Raw genomic sequence first — 18,204 nt, forward strand, 5'->3', positions numbered from 1 at the left:
ACCTCAAATAATAACCATGTGGGTTAGAGGATTTGTATTATTGTGCAGTGAAGTCCTGATTCTATTAAGTTCCCAGTGAATCCTTGCTATTCCAAAAGGAGACGAGCTTTGACTAATAGAGCACTGAGAAACAGAACTTTATCCAAAAAGATATAAGATGTGGGGGTAAAAAAATCTCAGATGACAAATGTCATTGCTAACAGTGAGATGCCGTAGCATTTATCAGTGAGAGCTGCCACCTCTGAATAGTCCTGTTTGATGAGCTATGTTTTGTTCAACAATCAATCCCTCCCTTCGCTCTTCAGCTGTCCCCGCCGTCACAAAGAGACGTGCGTGTTCTCAAGTGCAACTCCACAAATTTTCTCAAAGCGTAATTTGTCGGAACTCGAGCCGTCAGGAGAAGTGACGGCTGTTTCCCCGAATAAAGAAACCCGCTAAAAGTGATGGCTGAAACAATGGCGCCGACATGTTTTGGTATTAATAGCCGGGGCCACCTTTTAGGATGGGGGCAAAGAGAGAAGACGAGGAAGCCCCCGGTTCCAGTAGTAATTGCTCACAGTTAATCATTGTTGCCTGCGTGTCATGAGACATGGGCAAAATTCTGCTTCAGGGGGAAATTAGAGAGTGATTGTACGTCTGCGGTCGTCACAAAAGTCGTGCGTCAAATTAAAGATCAGAGGAAGTGGCGGAGGGATTTTATTGCTCCTGGTTCATTAAATTCCATAGCTTGACACAGAATCCAATCCACTTGGGTTGAGGATTTGAAGAGCTTTGGTTAAAAGGGGAATACCACTTGATTTCTAAAGTGCCACATCTTCAGCTGCTTTCATTGGTTTTTTCCTCAGGCTTCTTAATTGATTTCAGAGCAAAAGCTGGTGAAAATCTTTGTATGGCTGCAGATGTTCATTAAAACTGGAACTGGATGACGGAGACAGTGGATGGCAGGTGTAGAAAGTGCATTTCCATTGACAACCAGATAGTGCCACTGGAGCGAACCATGAAGAAGACGACAGGAAGGAGTTGGAGGACGAAGGCGCGGCATATTGTTCAATGACTTTTCGCATGAACAAACATTTACTTATTATTTTTATAATTGCGTTTCTTTTTAATGGAAACGTCGCAATTGGGAGATTCTGTTGTTTTTTATACATTAGCAGAGTATCAAAAACGTTTTGCCCACATTTGTAATTGAAATGCAGCTATTGTTGTCCAGGTTGTCACTCATGTCCTCAATACATATTTTATGGCTCTCTAGAATTTGTTCTCTCCTTATGATACTTTTCAAACTTTTGAACAGACTCTGCTTCACCGGACTGATCTCCTTACTTGTGAACCTTTTTCCACTGTGTTTTTCCTTCCACTCAGTTTTCCTCTGTGAAGCGCCATCCCCTTTAACACTGACGTTTTGTTGCTTGTCCTTCTTGTGGAAGGTACTATTATTATTATTCTATTATTAGGTCATTAAGTAATTAGAGGTTTTGTAGACCATGTTATGGCTTCCTGCATTAAATTACATTTTTCTTTGTCTTATTACATAACTCAAGAATGATGTTGTGGTTTATGATTTGGCATTATACACAAGTTTCAGTTTTTTAATTGAATTACTCCAGTAAATTGACTTTTTGACTATTTTTTAAGTTACTGTTAACAAAAATAATGCATTAAAATCTACAGTATGTAATTAGTTACTCAAAATTAGAAAAATGTCTCAGCTCTATTGTATTACATGTGTACTAAAAGAAGTGTAAGAGAGTAGAGATTACTACATTAAATTTGATCATTGACACATTATAGACTGAACTACCAATACGCTAAGAACAGGCTTTTAATTTTGGACAGTGAGAAAACGTTTGGATCGATAAACTTTTGAACCTCAGTCACCAGGGTGAGATAGAAATAAACTGTAGCACTCAAGTCCAATTTAACAATCGAACATCGCCCCGTTCACCCACCCATGTCTTCTAGGAACAACTTCTGATCAGCTGCAAATGAAGGTCAGCCATCTTGGTTATTTCCTTTGGCTTCTTCCAGATGTGCTGAAGATGATACAACCACACTGTGTGCTGGATAACATTAGAGTTTTAGAATACAGATTTGTATTTTTTGGTTGTCCCTTGTCAATCTCACTGTTTTCCAACAACAAGCCCACTTACAGCTTTGAGAAGAACGAAAAGGCTGATTGGACTTGTTGTCCGTTAATCAACACCAATCAATGTGAGCCAGACAAGACGTGGTACTTCTTCATGAAACGCACTCCCAAGTTCTGCGAAGGCTGTTTGTATGTAGCTGATCGATTTGCCTGATTGCCTGGCAAACTTGATGAGTACTAAATTACAAAGAAGTGTACTTTTAGGAATCTAAAAACAAAGCACCCAGAGAAAGTGTCCAAATTACACCATGATCCGCTGATAACAGTTATCTGTAATCACAGTCTAGTGATTGCCACAAAATTGCTGAGTGAACAAAGAGTTTTTGAGCACTTAAAATCATGTTTGTAATATCCCAAGAGTTAGTGACACAACTGTGGCTCAGAAAGTGACAAGATCCCTATCATTTTACTTTATTGGACAAAGCAAAAGAAGAAAAAGGGATTTATTTCTCCGTAGAATTGGAGAACATACTGATCAAACTGCTGTCCGCTGCCATAAAAGAAGTTGTGCGTGGAGCTATTTCAGCTCCACAAATAACCGAGACACAATCTGTGATGTTTGTGGGAAAAAGGTAAGAAGTTGTTACTAGAGGTAAGACGTTTGCTACGTCAAACACCTCAGAGTACCATACAAACACCACCATGCTGAACATGACGCAAGTCGAAAAGGACAGCTACTGTTCCTTAAGGAAAACACGCCAGGGAGTCAAGTCTGATTCCTTCATTGTAGTTTTATTAACAGGTTCAGTATTTTTAAATGAACCTGTTCTTGTAATGTCAATGAGGATCTAGGCTTTTATTTTATAATAGTTTTTACTAATAAAAGTTTAATTTACTGATTTTCTCTACTTTTCAGTTTGCAACACCTTGAGCTCCTCCTGATTAGACTGGATGAACTTCAGCTGTAAGGACACATCTGACAGTCACACCTTTCTATCAGAGGTAGAAACACACACACACGCCCGCCCACGCCCACACACACACACGCCACCTGTAGATATGTCAAAGCTATGGCATTTTAAAAATATTTCAACCAGTTAAAGAAGTTAGTTCAGACATTACAGTGCAAAACATTATCATGTGTTTAAGCCAGTCACTGCTCAGCTCACTGTTTCATGTGTTTTGAAAGAAATGGACACGAAGCACTTTCAAAGTTTCAAGTGTAGAAATACTGTAAGTCTTGCTGCTCAATGAAATACGTCGTGCTTTTCTCGATAAGCCGCACAACCTGTCTTCACATATACTGAACGCTGTTCATGGTTCAAGAACTTCAAATTGGACATTGATTATTTGTCTGTTTTCTCTTTCACCGTGTTGCCTGACTAATGTTCAACCCTCGCAGCACACAAAGTACACATGTCCTCTGAAGCAACAATGTCATTTCTGCGGCTCTCGGCCAGCCTTACGGCCCCCTGCTGAGGAGGAGCCGAAATTATCGACTGCGGCACAGAACGTACTGGATCCTGGTCCGCTTCAGTACAGTAAGCTCGACTTTGACATCTCTTGCATTTACATGTACAGTAACACATATGCCAACAGACAAGTTCAGGTTTTTCATTCACTGAAGCGGCGCGTGAGGGGGTGTGAGAGTGTGTGTGTGTGTGTTGCAGTGCGTTGCATCATTTGTCTTCCTGACAGTTTGTACAAGGGGCTTGATCCCGAGTCCTGCATATTCATGAAGGCGAGTGTCTGAGGGTGTTTGTGTAAGAGCAATAATGATGAGACTGATGGGGGAAAAAAAGTTTTGAAAGATGGCTAACGGAGTTGGAGGAAGAGGAGACGGTGAAAATGTGCCATATATCAGGTGTCTTGGCGATCTGATTTTTAATTAAACTCAACACATAAGGAGATATGAACTATTATATATTACTGTATATGTACTGTATAAAGCATTCACACATTCTAAAAAGTGTATTTTGTTGAAATTTCATGTGACAAACTAACACAAAGTAGTTCAGAATTATGAAGTGGAAAGAAAATAACACAATTTTTAATGTTTTTGTTTTTGTTTTAGAAATGAAAGTGTTCAGTTAAATCTTTTTAGAAATGAGACTAAGCTGAATATCATCCATTTCTGTCCCTCCTCTTTACTCTGACACTCTAAATATGTCCGGTGTAACTGTAAGAAACCTCCAACGTACATAAACAGGCAATCTTCAGTCAGTCATCAGCTTATTTACTAAAGCAGACATCGTTCTACTAATGAGATTGATGATAAATTGTGGGTTAATGAGCTGCCATGATTTCTAATTAGCACAGATTCATAAATTGCTGTCCTTCTCCCACAGCATCTTAAACTTGTAGAAGACGTGAAGCTGGCAGTTTCAGCTTAAAGAACTAGATTTGTTTCTCTTAGCTGGCAAGAACACCTCACAAAAACATGAGCTGTGTGCATTAAATTGTGCTTTACCTCAATTTCTATGTGTGTGCACATTAAAAAAAAAGTTTTAATGACTAATAAAGGATTTACATTACCACAGAGAGTTACATATTGTGCGGTAAGTAATGTTACTCAACTGGCAGATTAGTGGAAAACCCATTGATGGACATTCGTAGAAACAACGGCGCTCTGATCTGGGTTCCTTGTTCAAACCAACAGTCAGGGAGACGGACAAAGTTTTCTGTCTTTTTAGTAAATAACTGGGTTTCCACTGGGAAATTGGAATTGCGAAAATAAATTTGCTAAATGGAAATATGCCTATTTCGGGGGGAAAAATTTGCGCTAGAATGATGTAGTTTTTTGACTTTAGCGAAATTAGTGTATTTTGCAAAACTGCAACGGAAACGCTTTTTCATATGTTTTTTTCGTCATGAGCTCAACATGACGAAACATCTGGTTTCCAGTAGTGACCAGTGGTAACATCTGGTTACCAGATGGAGAAGACAAAAAAGACGACAGGGAGTGGTAGCACGTTTCTTAATGACTTATCGCATAAACAAACTTATTCACAGGAGATTTGAATTGTGAATCATATTTAGTGGAAATACAGCATTTGTAAAATGCATTTCCATTACAAATGGAAATAAATGCGATTGGGTTTTAATGATATGCAAAGAGGAACAAATTTGAGATCATGCCTGTCTACGCTGTAATATACATAATATAATGTACAACTAACAAAAGTTAATGCTACTTGCTTTGGACAACACAATTTTGTGATATGAGCCTCTCGACTCAGCAGTGCTATGCAGACCGAACAAGGGAACCACATCTTATAATTTATATAAACATAAATGCTATGGAAGTGGTTCTCTTGAAGTGGTTTTATATATATATATATATATATATTTAAATAGATAGATAAATATATACTGTGTATGGAGCAGTGACATTCAGCCAGACTGGTCAAGAGACTCGTAAATATGGGAAAAGAAAGACAATGGAAGCTGCAGAATGCAGGAATTTTTTAACCCCTATCCACATACTTGATAAATATAACAGGAATGGAGGTTTGCAAAATTAACCTAATTTCTTCATTGTTTGAAACCCCTTTTTAGATACGTCAACAGATGTTGGAAGATAAGAAGCAAAATAACTACATTTACTTTAACTTAAAGATTTGATCACTGATTCTAAGACATGTCTAATCATGCACTGTACTGGACTGAGGGATCAAGTTAGTGGTATTTAGTTCATTAATTAATTAATTTTAATTTTTTAATGTCGCTATAACTGTTTTTGAAAGCCTTTATTAATGCTGGACTACAATACTGGACTACAAAGCATGATTGACAATAGTTGACCAGAAAACAAGTTTTCTGACTGAGTTCCGACTTGATCTTGGAATATTTTTGTTAAACCACAGTTTCTCTCACAAGTACTTCAGTGTGAATGCTCAGCTTTTAAGACATGTTTCCTGATCCATAGAAAATGTAATATTGATGCCAAGGCTTCTTTTTAGCTGTATATTAGGTTTTACAGTCTCTCTAACAACAATTATTTATTACGTCCTAGGTGCAAGCTTGGCTCCTGTCTGCAGCTTCCCTCCTCTCCACTCAGTCTTGTTTACATATAATTAGCTTTCAGATCTATAAGGTATTTCCCCAGATAGATTCAAGGTTGCTTGGGTTCTCCACAGAGTGCTTCATTACGAACAGGAAATGGTGGTATTCATGTCTCCTGTGGGGTGATCCTGTTTTTTTGTGAAGGACTAAAGAGATTTTTGGTGATTAGCCAACTGTGAGGTGTCTTCTTGAGATGTTGACCTCACAGTGTTTTGGCTAACTCTCTGCTTCATGGTTGGGTGGACTAATTGGACCATAAATCCTCTTAACATGCTAACGGACTGTCAGTGTCCAGTCTGACCCAGAGGGGGGGCTGCTATGCCTCCTGGTTGAAGACGGCAAACAAAATGGGCGTTTCTTAAAAGCACGCTAGAACTGGTTTTGCATTTCCGAATGGGTTTTAACTCTGCATGAAATGCTTCTTTTGATGTTATGATGTAATTACACTAAAGTCAGGACTGAGCAGGGCGTCAGGGAATAACTAAAAGAATATTTATGATTGCTGTGGCATACCATTACTTCTAGATTTAAAAAAAAGGTGTCTGGAATGGCCTATAGATTCAAGCAAGTTGCAGTGAAAGCCTGAATCAGGGTTTCCCCCAGTGGATTATAAGACAGACCCCAATTGCACCACTGAGCAGCCAGTCAAAAAAACTTTTATTTTCCTTCCAATGACTACTTGGTGTCATTCTGCCAATTAAAACCTCAGTAAAATACAAAAAAAAATGTAACAAAGTTTAAGGAAGAGGAATGCTGTAAGTGTTTGACATTTGCTTGATAAACATAGATTTTCTGCACTTCTCTTCCATTATGCCGATACCTGTGAGTATTGGCGTAAAAGAAATGCATTAGGTTTTATAAGGTCGATGTGTTGGCAGTGTTGGATGGTAGGTTCATGGTCTAGATTGCTTTTTTCCAGTAGCTATTGAATGAAGTGTCTATAATGTTGATCACTGCAGTCCTGCTTCGCTTCCTCTAAAGAGTTTGGACAATAAATTGCAATCTTTGGACAAGATGGTAAACCTTGGAAACTAAAAGATTTGCTCACACCTGAGAAAATAAACTAAAGGGGGAAAATGAAATTCTCCAGACTTCAGAGTTTGAATGTATCTTAAGTCTTACTTTCCTTATAAAATGATCTCTTCAGGGTTTCCCCCAGTGTATTATAGGCCTGGCGGCCCGCCATGCTTTACTAGCCCCACTGCCAGGCTGAGCTTTTCTTGTTTATGTTTTTAGGGGGGAAAAAAGCATTTTTTTTTGTTTTGTTTTTTTTAAGCCGTATTGCAAATGTCTTTGTTGCTCTGAGTGTTTCACTGGCGAAGCAGATTTATTTCTAAAAACTAAAAGATATGTTTATAGAAGCGGCTTTTACATCTCAACATGCTGCCCGTCGCCCGGCTCTGTCTGCGCTGATAAAGTTTATGTCTATGGTCCCTATGGTCCCTGTTTTTCCAGTTACACGATGCATCAAACTATATCAAACACTTTGTCCACTTAGTCAGCCAGAGTTTATGTGCGTGGCCACGCAGAGATGTGAGAAACTCATAAACTTGACCAGCCAAAATAGTTTCTGTGGCCCTTATTAAAAACTCAACAGACACGAAATGGAAGAGCAACTAAAGCCACATTAGCAGCATTAAATTAAATCTCCTGTTTGTTGCACGTCTCTGCTCAGTGTAGCGAATTTAACTCATGCAGGGCCGGTCCAAGGCTGTATGAGGCCTTAAGCAGAATCTGACTTAGGGGCCCCTCTTGCTGCTAAAAACATCAGCACCTCTTACAGCTTCTGTGTTTTAGCAAAATCTGGAAGAGGGGAAGTAGTTTAAATGGCCGACCTAAAAACAATCAGTTATAATTGTAGTTTACTAATTTGTATTTGTGAACAAACAGAGCTCAAACTTAAAAATTAAACTCATAGCATCAGCTTGTAGCTATGGTAACAAAATAATCTAACTATGAGTATTTTTCCTTGAACTTTTACAGAGTAAACTTGCCAGCTCCTTAAAATTTTTCATATAAATGTTAAACAATTTAAAATCTTTTAGTTTATGTATCTTGAAACCATTAAATCAAATTTATCACCATTGATATTCTGAATAAACAAATGTTATATTTATGTATCTGTGGTCTGTGTTAAAATATTAGTATTTATGGGGCCCCTGAAGGCCTGATGGAGCCGCTGACTTAATTTGGATTAAACAGAAGTGCAAATAATTGACATTCATTTGAATTGTATTTTTTGATTTGAGTTATTCTTAAGATTAGTTGTGGGTTTAAATAGCGTTTCACTGGCGTTTTCCCATAACATATAATTACCCAGTAATATTTTTACATTTTCTGTCTACTTAACATCTTTTAATACAAAATCACGGTGGACCGCCTCGGCGCCCCGATCACCGGGCTTAGCTAGCTTTCTGGGGGAAACCCTGCTCTTATTTGTTCAGCCTTTCCCCACTGACTTTCAGGAAGAAATGTTAAGATTTCCTCACAATGACTAATATCAGTTACCTCATAATTTGAAGGAAATTTAGATGTTTGATTCCCCTCATTTCCATGTAATTATGCTCTTCAACATTCTAGTCAAAAACCAGAGAAAGTAGCAATTATTAACAAAGGCCAGTGTTTCCCTGCTGTGTTTTTATTATAACATTTCTCTAAAAAAAGAACAGCAAGACTTACCCAGAACACGTTCACAAGAGAAAGTTCTAGGGTTGTGACTTCTTTATTCTTTATGACTAGGGATCACTATTTAATAAGCAGGAACAAGTATTGAAAAGAGCTTCAACTTCCTTCTGTTCTATTAGTATTTTTGCCCATTCTTCCTTGCACAATAGCCCAAGCTCAGTTGAATCAGATGAAGAGTGTCTGTGAACTGTGATTTACAACTCTTTCCACAGATCGAGTTGTGTTTGGGTCTAGGCTTTGACTAAAACATTATAAAAATAAACGACTAGGTTTTGATCAAGGTTATTCTGTTGTAGCTCTGGCTGTAATTTTAGGATAAAGCCCAAAATATCAGATTTTGTTCTGGTATTTGATCTGGTGGAAAATTAGGTGGGATGGTGTATGTAGCCATTAGATGGAGTCAATAAAGGCATAATAACATTTATGAATAGCCAAACAAGCCTCGCTACCCCACCGGTATCATCATACCTAAAAAAATAATTTCTGAAAATGGTGAATTCTGTTTATCCATGTGTTTGGTTCCAACAAGTCAGTCAGTACATGCTTAAGAAACCTGGTGTCTTTTATTCCTTTTTCTATGTTTTCATACTGAGTGACAGTTTAGTTGTTGGCGTCTGACCGCTGGCCATTTCACCCTCTCTTTTATTGCGCAGTCACCATGGGAACTGGCAACGTGAAAACCATCTGTATAACTAGCGTCCATATATTTTGTCTTTAAAGAAACAAAGAGTGAGAAATGAATGACAGCAACTGGCGTGGGGAGACAGAGTGGTAAAAGATGGAGGAGGAGGAAGAAGGTGGCAGCCCGGGGTCCCTTTGCACCACTTTCTTATTGTTACAGTAGAAGAGATTGAGAGGAAAACCAAAGGGAGAGCTTTACGAACACCAGAGGGGCAATGTCGGCCAAGGACAATTTGATAAAAGGGACAGAAAGAGGTGGGAAAAAAATGTATGCTAGTTATAATAAGCGGGCGGACGACGTAAGACGGGAGAAAGACTGCAGTCTGAAGAGAGGGATCAAAGGAAGCCCTGTTTTGAGCTGTGACATCAAGCTCAGACGACAATGCGAATGAGCGCACGCCAAGAGTGACATGGCAAGATAAAGAGACGGGAAAAGTGCAGACATCGAGTAAAGGAGAGACAAATGGGATCCGAGATGTGACAAAGTCTAAAAACAAAAGTAGGTGAAAGATGGAGGAGTAAATCCCAGTGTGGATAAATGCTAGGATTTAGATTGATGTCGAAATGAGAGGGACTGAATAAAAAGCGCCGTCAGTCAAAAAGACACTGTTGACGGGATAATCAGAAAGCTGTTTCTGATCATAAGAAAGGCTTTCCAGGACATTCTGGGATGAACATTCGCTGAGACGTGAGGCTGATGTCGGACTTTAAAACAAACCTCGGATCGGGAGACAGCGTGACCTAACACCAACCTGAATTGAAATATGCCCAGTTTCATTTAGAACCTGAGCTTTGACGTGGCCCTATCATCCCCATCCAAAAACATTGTTCATTGTAGTTTGAGGAAAACAAACCCTCACCTCCACGTCCAAAAAACATGAAGTTGTTCAAGTTGTTATGACTGTCTTTGAAGTAGACGAGCATAAAAAACACAACCTAGACAACTAAACCATAAACGGGAATATTTTTATCTGCTTACACGTGAAATACAATTATTGAAACTTTAAATCTGTACCTTGTAAAAACAAAGAGATTTTTGATTTTCCCAAAAATACTGCCAAAGTCATCGCATTCTCATGAACCTTGTTCCATAAACTGGGTGTATGGTTTACTACTTAAACATTAAAAACCTGACACATTCCAGGAGCACCGGCCCCTGAGGACTGGAGTTCGACACCCCTGGTTTAGAGTGTTTCGAATAATTATTCCTGCTTTAACATTACAGGAACCTCTGGTTCTACAACAGTGTGTTTTGGTCAGATGAAAAGAACAAATTATGCTGAAAGCAAAACATTTTGGAAATTGTGTGTTTTTAAATGTTGATAGGGTGAGGGGAGGCTGGAGCTGATCCCAGGCTCTGAGCCTGTCACAAACAGAGGAGTTGTGCTCATTGAAACCAAAATATCACAGTGTAGTAGCAACCAGATTATGACTAAAGTAGGAATACAATTTTCCATAAGCATCTAACTCTGCTCGACAGTCAAACTGAAAAGTTAAAACCCTGTAGTTAAGCTAAAGCTCATTCATTCAATCACAGTTTTCATGTCCAAAGTATTTTAGCTGGTTTACTGATATACTTTAAAGTACATAATGGTGGTAAGAGACAATGAAGGAAATATGAAGATTATTACTTCCATATTTTTTCTGGAAACCTTTTCTTAAAATAATCACACAAAGTTGTTGATGTGCTAATATTCGCTAATTGTATATGTAACTATTAGCTGAAAAAGCTTTAAAGCATTTTGGTGCAGTTTTGTATTTAGTATGTTCTTTGAAGCCCTAATGAAAACTCCAACTCTAGCCTGACATGACACAGAGCAGAGGACTGAAACCTGAATGGTTTCTCTCTGTTCTCACCGCCTTGCCCAGCTTGTGACAGCACCACGTGCTGCAATTACTCTCCTGCTGACATATCTGGGTGAGCAAAGTGTCACACTGCAGCAAGAGCTGCTCGCTGTTTGTTGGCGGAGTCGAATATGAATCCCAGCATTGTTCAATGAAGCAGTTATTAATAAAAACAGTTCAGTGGTGTGTGGTACTTTAGCAAATGAAACTTCAGCACAAGTAGACATTTGATTTGTTTCTGCCACCATTACCCAGATTTCCAGGGATTATTGGGGAACCAGAAGCATAAACACATGCAGCTTCAGACAAGAGCAAGTTCTCTCTCTGAGTTCTGAGTTAAGCAACAGCTAGAGCCCTTCACTCTTTCCTTTAGACGCTTTTTCTCAACCACTGCCACAAGTCATAATAGGTGGACTCAACCAAGCAAACGGTGCATTCACACCAGCCCTGTTAACATGCTTTCATTGAGCTTTAAGTTGATGGCCTAGACAATCTGGTTCTGTTCAGAAGATGTGAATGTGTAATTGAATGTGAACCAAAAATGCAAACTCTGGTCAGCCTACAAACCTAGGGTTTGATTGGGTTGAGGTGAACCCAAGTGATGGTGATCTCCAAGCAGACTGGAGATCACTCCAAAAGCAGGAAGCAGACTATAACGCAGGGCATTCTGGGTAAATACAACCAAAACAAACATCGTCTAGCACTTGAAGGAGAAATTGCTTGTGATCTTTTACCAAAGACAAAAGAGAAATCTTACAACAGCTAAAATCTGACACTACTCCATTCCTCTTACATTTACATTTTCTCCAACTGAAAAGGGGACAAATTTTGGTTTTCAGCTAAACTGAATCTACAGTTTACATTTGAAAATGGTTCTGGCTGTTTACAGGTCATGAGGAAGACAATAACAGCCAGAGAACAATAGAGGATGGTGAGGAAAAACTGAAAGATGAAGGAAAAGAGCTCAAAGAGGAATTGAGGGACAGATATGATCTGAAGGTAACTAAAGACATAATTTCACTAGGTTATCTTGGTGGGTGTGGGGGGAAGACATGCACTACAGGTTGAGTTGGAAACGGTTTGAATTCCAGCCTGGAGTCGTCTAGCACATGGCCTCCCTGTTCTGTCCAGGTGCTCTGGCTTCCATCAGCAGTTCAAATATATGCAAGTCTGGTTGATTTGTAATACTTGATTTTCCTTTGGTGAGACTGTTTGTCTAGGCCAGGGGTGGGCAATCCTGGTCCTCGAGGGCCGGTGTCCTGCAACTCTTATATGTCTCCCTGGTCCAACACACTTGAATCCAATAGTTGAATCACCTCTTAAGTGCAGTCAAGTTCTCCAGAGTCCTGTTAATGACCTCATTATTTGACTCAGGTGTGTTGGAGTAGAGATACATCTAAAAGTTGCAGGAGACCGGCCCTCGAGGACCAGGATTGCCCACCCCTGGTCTAGGCTGTCTCAACAGACCTCTGAACGACACACACTGCCTTTCTCCACTAACCTCTGCAGATAGGCAGCAACACCTGCCTTTCTGTGACCCTGCAAGGAAAATCATGTGAAGGAATAGATGGATGGAAACAGAAGACACACAGTGACCTCAGTAGACTTACTTGGGATTGCTCAGATATATGAAATGACTGAAAACCACAACAGTACTACAATCTGACAAAGAGTGACAGCTCAGGCTGCTGCTAAATACATAAATATAGAGCTGCACAGTAAACATATCGAATTACTGTCATCTTCAAAATATTAGCGGGTGATTTATTAAAACTCCAAAGGACTGGCTGTGCCTAATATTTGGCAGATTACTGTATTTCAGGTGTCAGGCCTTGGCACTCTATTATATCAATCATATATTTTTCCAGATGGCTCATAAGCAAAAACCAGGTAATGATAAAAAAATCAAAGCGGGGGTTGATTACAGATAATATAAACATCATCTTTTTGTGCAACACTGTTGCAATTAAATATTTCCTCCGATGTGGTGCTGTCCTAATAGGAGGTCAGGGAGGAAAAGGTGAAAGGTCAGTGGAGCTCTAGGTGTGAAGAACAGTGAAGAAATCTTCAAAGCAGTGGTGAACTAAAAGTTATTTAAGTCTGACCTCTACTTTTAGGCAATTTGAGCAATTTAAATCAAGTCAGCTGAAAAGGTTCCTGTCTGAGGGTTACATGGCTATTTTAGCCAGAGGCAAACTGTCGGGGCCCTCAAGGGCCTCTCTGAAGGTTTAATCAATTGGAACATTAGCTTTTGACCTATCAACCCTCAAACAAACAAAGAAAATAGTCTTGAGTCCCGTTTATGTTATTTATTTATTTTTTGACAAAGAATAAACCACTGAAACAAACGGCTTGTGTAAGAATTTCTGGTTTTATGTGAAAGCAGCCAGTTTTCATCCTATCACATTTCATCTTTCTCTTTTTCCAGGTACATATTGGGGATTTTATCATCCTGGGAATTGGGTATCATGTTGGTTCATTCGTAGCCTTCGTTTGTAATACCAGTTCTATATAAAGTCTGTCATAATTGACAGTGAAGTAAAACCAAAACAGTTGAGCCTTTCGTTCATGAAGTTCATGACACCTGAATAGCTCAACCTGTATGGGTTTCATTACGACAAATTTGTTTTAGGGATGTTTTAGAATATTACCGTAGGTGCTAAGGTATGATTTGCAACATTCAGACGTTGTCTCAACCTGGTCACTGCGTTCCTACAAGATTCTCATCTCCCTTCAGTGTTCCGTTTGGGATTTCTCTCATTAACCTTGATTTCTCTGGTAGAACTTCATCCTGAAGCTGATCTTATAGAGTGGAGTTGATCACTTTATAAGAACAGCCTTCAAAAAGCAAAAGGAAGGAAAGGTTTTGACTAACGGCGTCGATGTTCTGGATTTTTTTAGAACCTTTTTGTCTGCGTCTGGCGAAGTGGTTCAGTCCATGTTGGTCACACTTCAAAATATTAAGTAATGAACATCGGAGCACGAGGAATATTTAGGATATTTTATTGCTGGCAAAGATGTCGTTTGGCTCAGCACTTCTCTCTCTCACTGTATACGCAATTTTCATAGCTTCCTTCATGGTCAAGCTAGCGTATTACATTATGTCACAGGCAAATATTAGCAATTGGGTACCACATAAAACTCCCACAGCGTCCGCTCCATCAGGAAGCAATTGTTTGTCAATATTAAGGAGTCCAGACTCTGTGGGAAGCAAAGCATAGAACAAGAGGCTGATTTTACCACTTAGAGAAGAATGTTAAAAGCATTATCCTGCTTGCACCATTCTCTATGTTGGACTATTGAGTTTTTTTGCTCCCTTTTTATATATATTTTTTACCTACTTATTCACATTTGAGGAAAAAAATAAGTCATCTTCAGCTGCACAAGTTGTGCTCTGGGAAACGTTGCCTTAGGAAGCTTCAATGTGCCTCCCGACTCTGTATGCCTTTGTGGAGGACTTCTCCTCTGTATCCTGCCCTCTATGCTGCCAGCATGCTGGGGGACACACAGCACACAGGTAGATGCATCTTTCTACAGGGAACAGAGGGAACAAGGGGGACTGAAGTGAGAGGAGCTAAGAAGAGGGGGAGTGGCGGGAGATCGAAAGGATGAAGGGTAAGAAAAGTAGAGGAGAGATACACGGTGGCTCTAAACTGCCTCAATTTGGTCATTAGTGTAATCAGGGGGAAAAGCACGGCAAAAACCTGCTCCATTAGGGGGACTTGTGACTCTCTTCCCCGTCTGCCTTTTCTGTCACTTCATTTCTCATCACTTTCTTTAATGCAATCTCATGAGTTTCTTCCAAGACCCATCTATCTTTGAATCTACTCGAGCAGAGAAAGAGGGCAGACGTTGCTGTACCTGCTGGCGCACATGCAAATAACTCCCTTGCTGAGAAAAGCAGTTGTGTCGTTATACATATGCTGCAAACATGTTAAAATGAACATGACAGCCAATGCTGTGGTCAGCATTGTTCCCGTGAACAGTAAGAGGTTGTTCTGCATTTTGGGGGCGGTGAGTGGTTACAGTCTGCTTCCACTATCCCACAACTCATAGGCTACTATTAATATTAGGAAGGCTATTAATATGATTTTGCAGATTAGTTTTAATGATTTGCTTTTAACAATTTAGAAGGTGAAAGAGGTGTGAGATGGTGTCAGGGATTTTCACAGACCAGCAAGAGTGACATTAGATGTTTCCAAAAACGATTCTTGATTTATTTACAAAAGTATCAAAAAATGATAAGTTGGGCCTAAAGCTATGACAGAGTATCAGTGCCATTGTTGTCAGAAAAAAGGAGGAAGATTTGCTAAAGAAAAAAAAAATCACATTTTGAAATTTCAGAAATTTTCTAGAAAAAAAACATTTTGAGAAATTTTGAGATTGATGAACATTTTTGAGTTTTTTTTTTCTAGCAAATTTACAACTTTTCAAACTCAGAAATTTTCTTCCTTTTTTCTTGAAAAATTCAGAGTTTTTTTTCTGCAGGAATTTACTATTTTGTTTATCTGCCATGGCCCTCATACACCATCAAACAAAGCAGAAGTTAACAAAACAGACTTCAACTCGGGTAATAACACAAAAACCTCAAGTACAAACTGACAAAACAAACAAGAGTTGAGGGAAAGTTAGATAGCAGCCGATCTGATCACTGTTGACACACAAGAGCTAAATGACAAACTAACATGCAAAAACTTAAGTGAAAAACAAATATTGCTCAGAACAGAACTAATAAATAAAACAAATGATGGTGGAGCAGAACTAGCTGTCCAGAATAGGAGAAAAACTAAACAAATAGTGGTTAACAAATTTCCCCTCTTCTTATAAATATGTGCAATAACCCACTTAAGACGTTACGCCATATAAGGGGAACAACTGGGACACTGTGACATTCCAGCAGCAGCTCCAAGGTAACTGTTAACTCAAAACAAAACCAAATTAATCTGTATATTAACTAACCAAAAAGACGTAACTAAATATGAGAATTGGAAATTGTTAGCCAAAGAGTCAGGCTAATAAAAATAATCTTAAATGACAATAAAAATGCCCAGTGGTTTATGGAAACTCATTTTAAGAATGAAAACGTCAAAGTTAACATTTGACATCTTGTCTTGTGTGTGTGACAATGAGAACAGCCTTAAAGATTCCTTCTAGGCACCGTTCTACAATGCTATGGTAATTTTAAGTCAAAGAGCAAAGGAGAAGCAAACTAATATGTCATCACCCTGCAAGCAAACATCGCCATAGTGAGTATTAAAATCTGCAGGAGAGTAAGCAGTTATTCAAAGCCATCAGTGAACTCGGTTGCTCTCTGGAGCTTGAAATAATGTCTTTAGAGTGTCAGCAGCATTGCTTTAATATGTCTCCATTAGACGCCGCTGCCAACTCCCAGTATGTCTGCCTGCCTGCCTGCTGTCTGGGGACTGCAGAGGGCAGGAGAGGCTGGGAGACGGTGTGAAAAAAAGGAGAGACGACAGAAACGGAGAGGGTGAAAGTGAGGGTGAAGAGGCAGACAGTGAAGTGGCAAGGTGGGAGGACGTCTAGAGAGATAGACACAGGATGGACAGCGAGGAGCAAGCTGGAAAAAAGACAAGAGAGGACGAAGCGAGAGGTTGGAGGAGAGAAAACTGTGAAAAGAGCCACGGGACAAATAAAGACAGAAGGTGGGATGGACAGAGAAAAAGAGAGTCACTTGTTGAAGTTAAAGAGCAAAGCATCATGACAGTGAGGCACAGTGGAGTACGGGGCTAATTTATTTAACGGCGTTGCCACGGGGAACAGCCTCTATGATGAATGTGTGGGTTGATTATGCAACAAATTGCCTATAATTCACCCAGCTGACACAACATCATGACCAGGGATCTCCTGGGGAGGCCTGGACAGGAGAATATGTTTGGCGAAAAACATTGGACACAGCACTTACACAAAGGCACTGTTTGACATTGAAGACGGCAGTGTTTGGTAATCGCTTATGGATAAGGTGCTTTCTCAGACAAAACTCTGTTGGGTTTATCAAAGCAGATACTTTCACCTTGTAATTCCATCTGTTCTATTAAGGCCTCAATAGCGATGAGGACAGGTTATAGACCTGGCCCAATGACACAGGGATGGAAAGGCAGTTTTGGATGTTTTGTACCTTGACTTTATCCTTTAGTGATAGAACTTGATGGCATTGTTGTAAAATTCAGAGAACAAGAAATTTAGCATCCACACAAATAACATTGCTAAGTCTAAAAGGACACCCAGGTAGATTCTAGACATTATAGTTCAATAATGTTTGAGAACGCACCTGTTCCACCAAGAAATAACCGACGAGGATGGGATTCGAACCCACGCGTGCAGAGCACAATGGATTAGCAGTCCATCGCCTTAACCACTCGGCCACCTCGTCCCTGTGCTCTGCTGAGTCAAAGAGAGACAGTCAAGCTTTTACACAGAAATCAATCGTATTGAACTTGAACATTTCAGAAATCCTGAGAGATTCTGGTTTTCTTTCATGGGTGAATGTAGGGAATTAGCTGAAATGGTAAAGAGCTCGGTGCACATGCAGGAGTTATCGAGACTGATACCTGCATTCCCTACAAAGTTCCTGTTTATACATGTCAGTAAGCTCATGTCTTTCTTTTCCAAAAAGTTGGTTTACAAATTTGCAAAATGTAAAATACAAATGTTAAAGGTTCATTTCCAAACAGTTGTGTGAGGTTTCTGCTGGGTCTTGTAAAGATCTGCCCAATAGTTGATTTGTGAGTCTGACTGTTGTTATACATTTGTAATATGTGTCTATGTGTATTTGTATCTTACACCTTCTAAGGCCTACGTTTTCAGTAAACGCTATGTTG

The 18,204-nt window shown here is 39.5% G+C and overlaps 1 non-coding gene across 1 annotated transcript; it reads right to left on the bottom strand.

Moving 5' to 3' along the window:
• Positions 1–17,674: 17,674 nt before the first annotated feature.
• trnas-gcu (transfer RNA serine (anticodon GCU)) lies at positions 17,675–17,756 on the bottom strand. The gene has a single exon. It is a non-coding gene; the product is annotated as a tRNA-Ser (tRNA).
• Positions 17,757–18,204: the final 448 nt, after the last annotated feature.

The sequence above is a fragment of the Xiphophorus couchianus genome, chromosome 23, assembly GCF_001444195.1.
Source record: "Xiphophorus couchianus chromosome 23, X_couchianus-1.0, whole genome shotgun sequence".
Taxonomy (NCBI): Eukaryota; Metazoa; Chordata; class Actinopteri; order Cyprinodontiformes; family Poeciliidae; genus Xiphophorus; species Xiphophorus couchianus.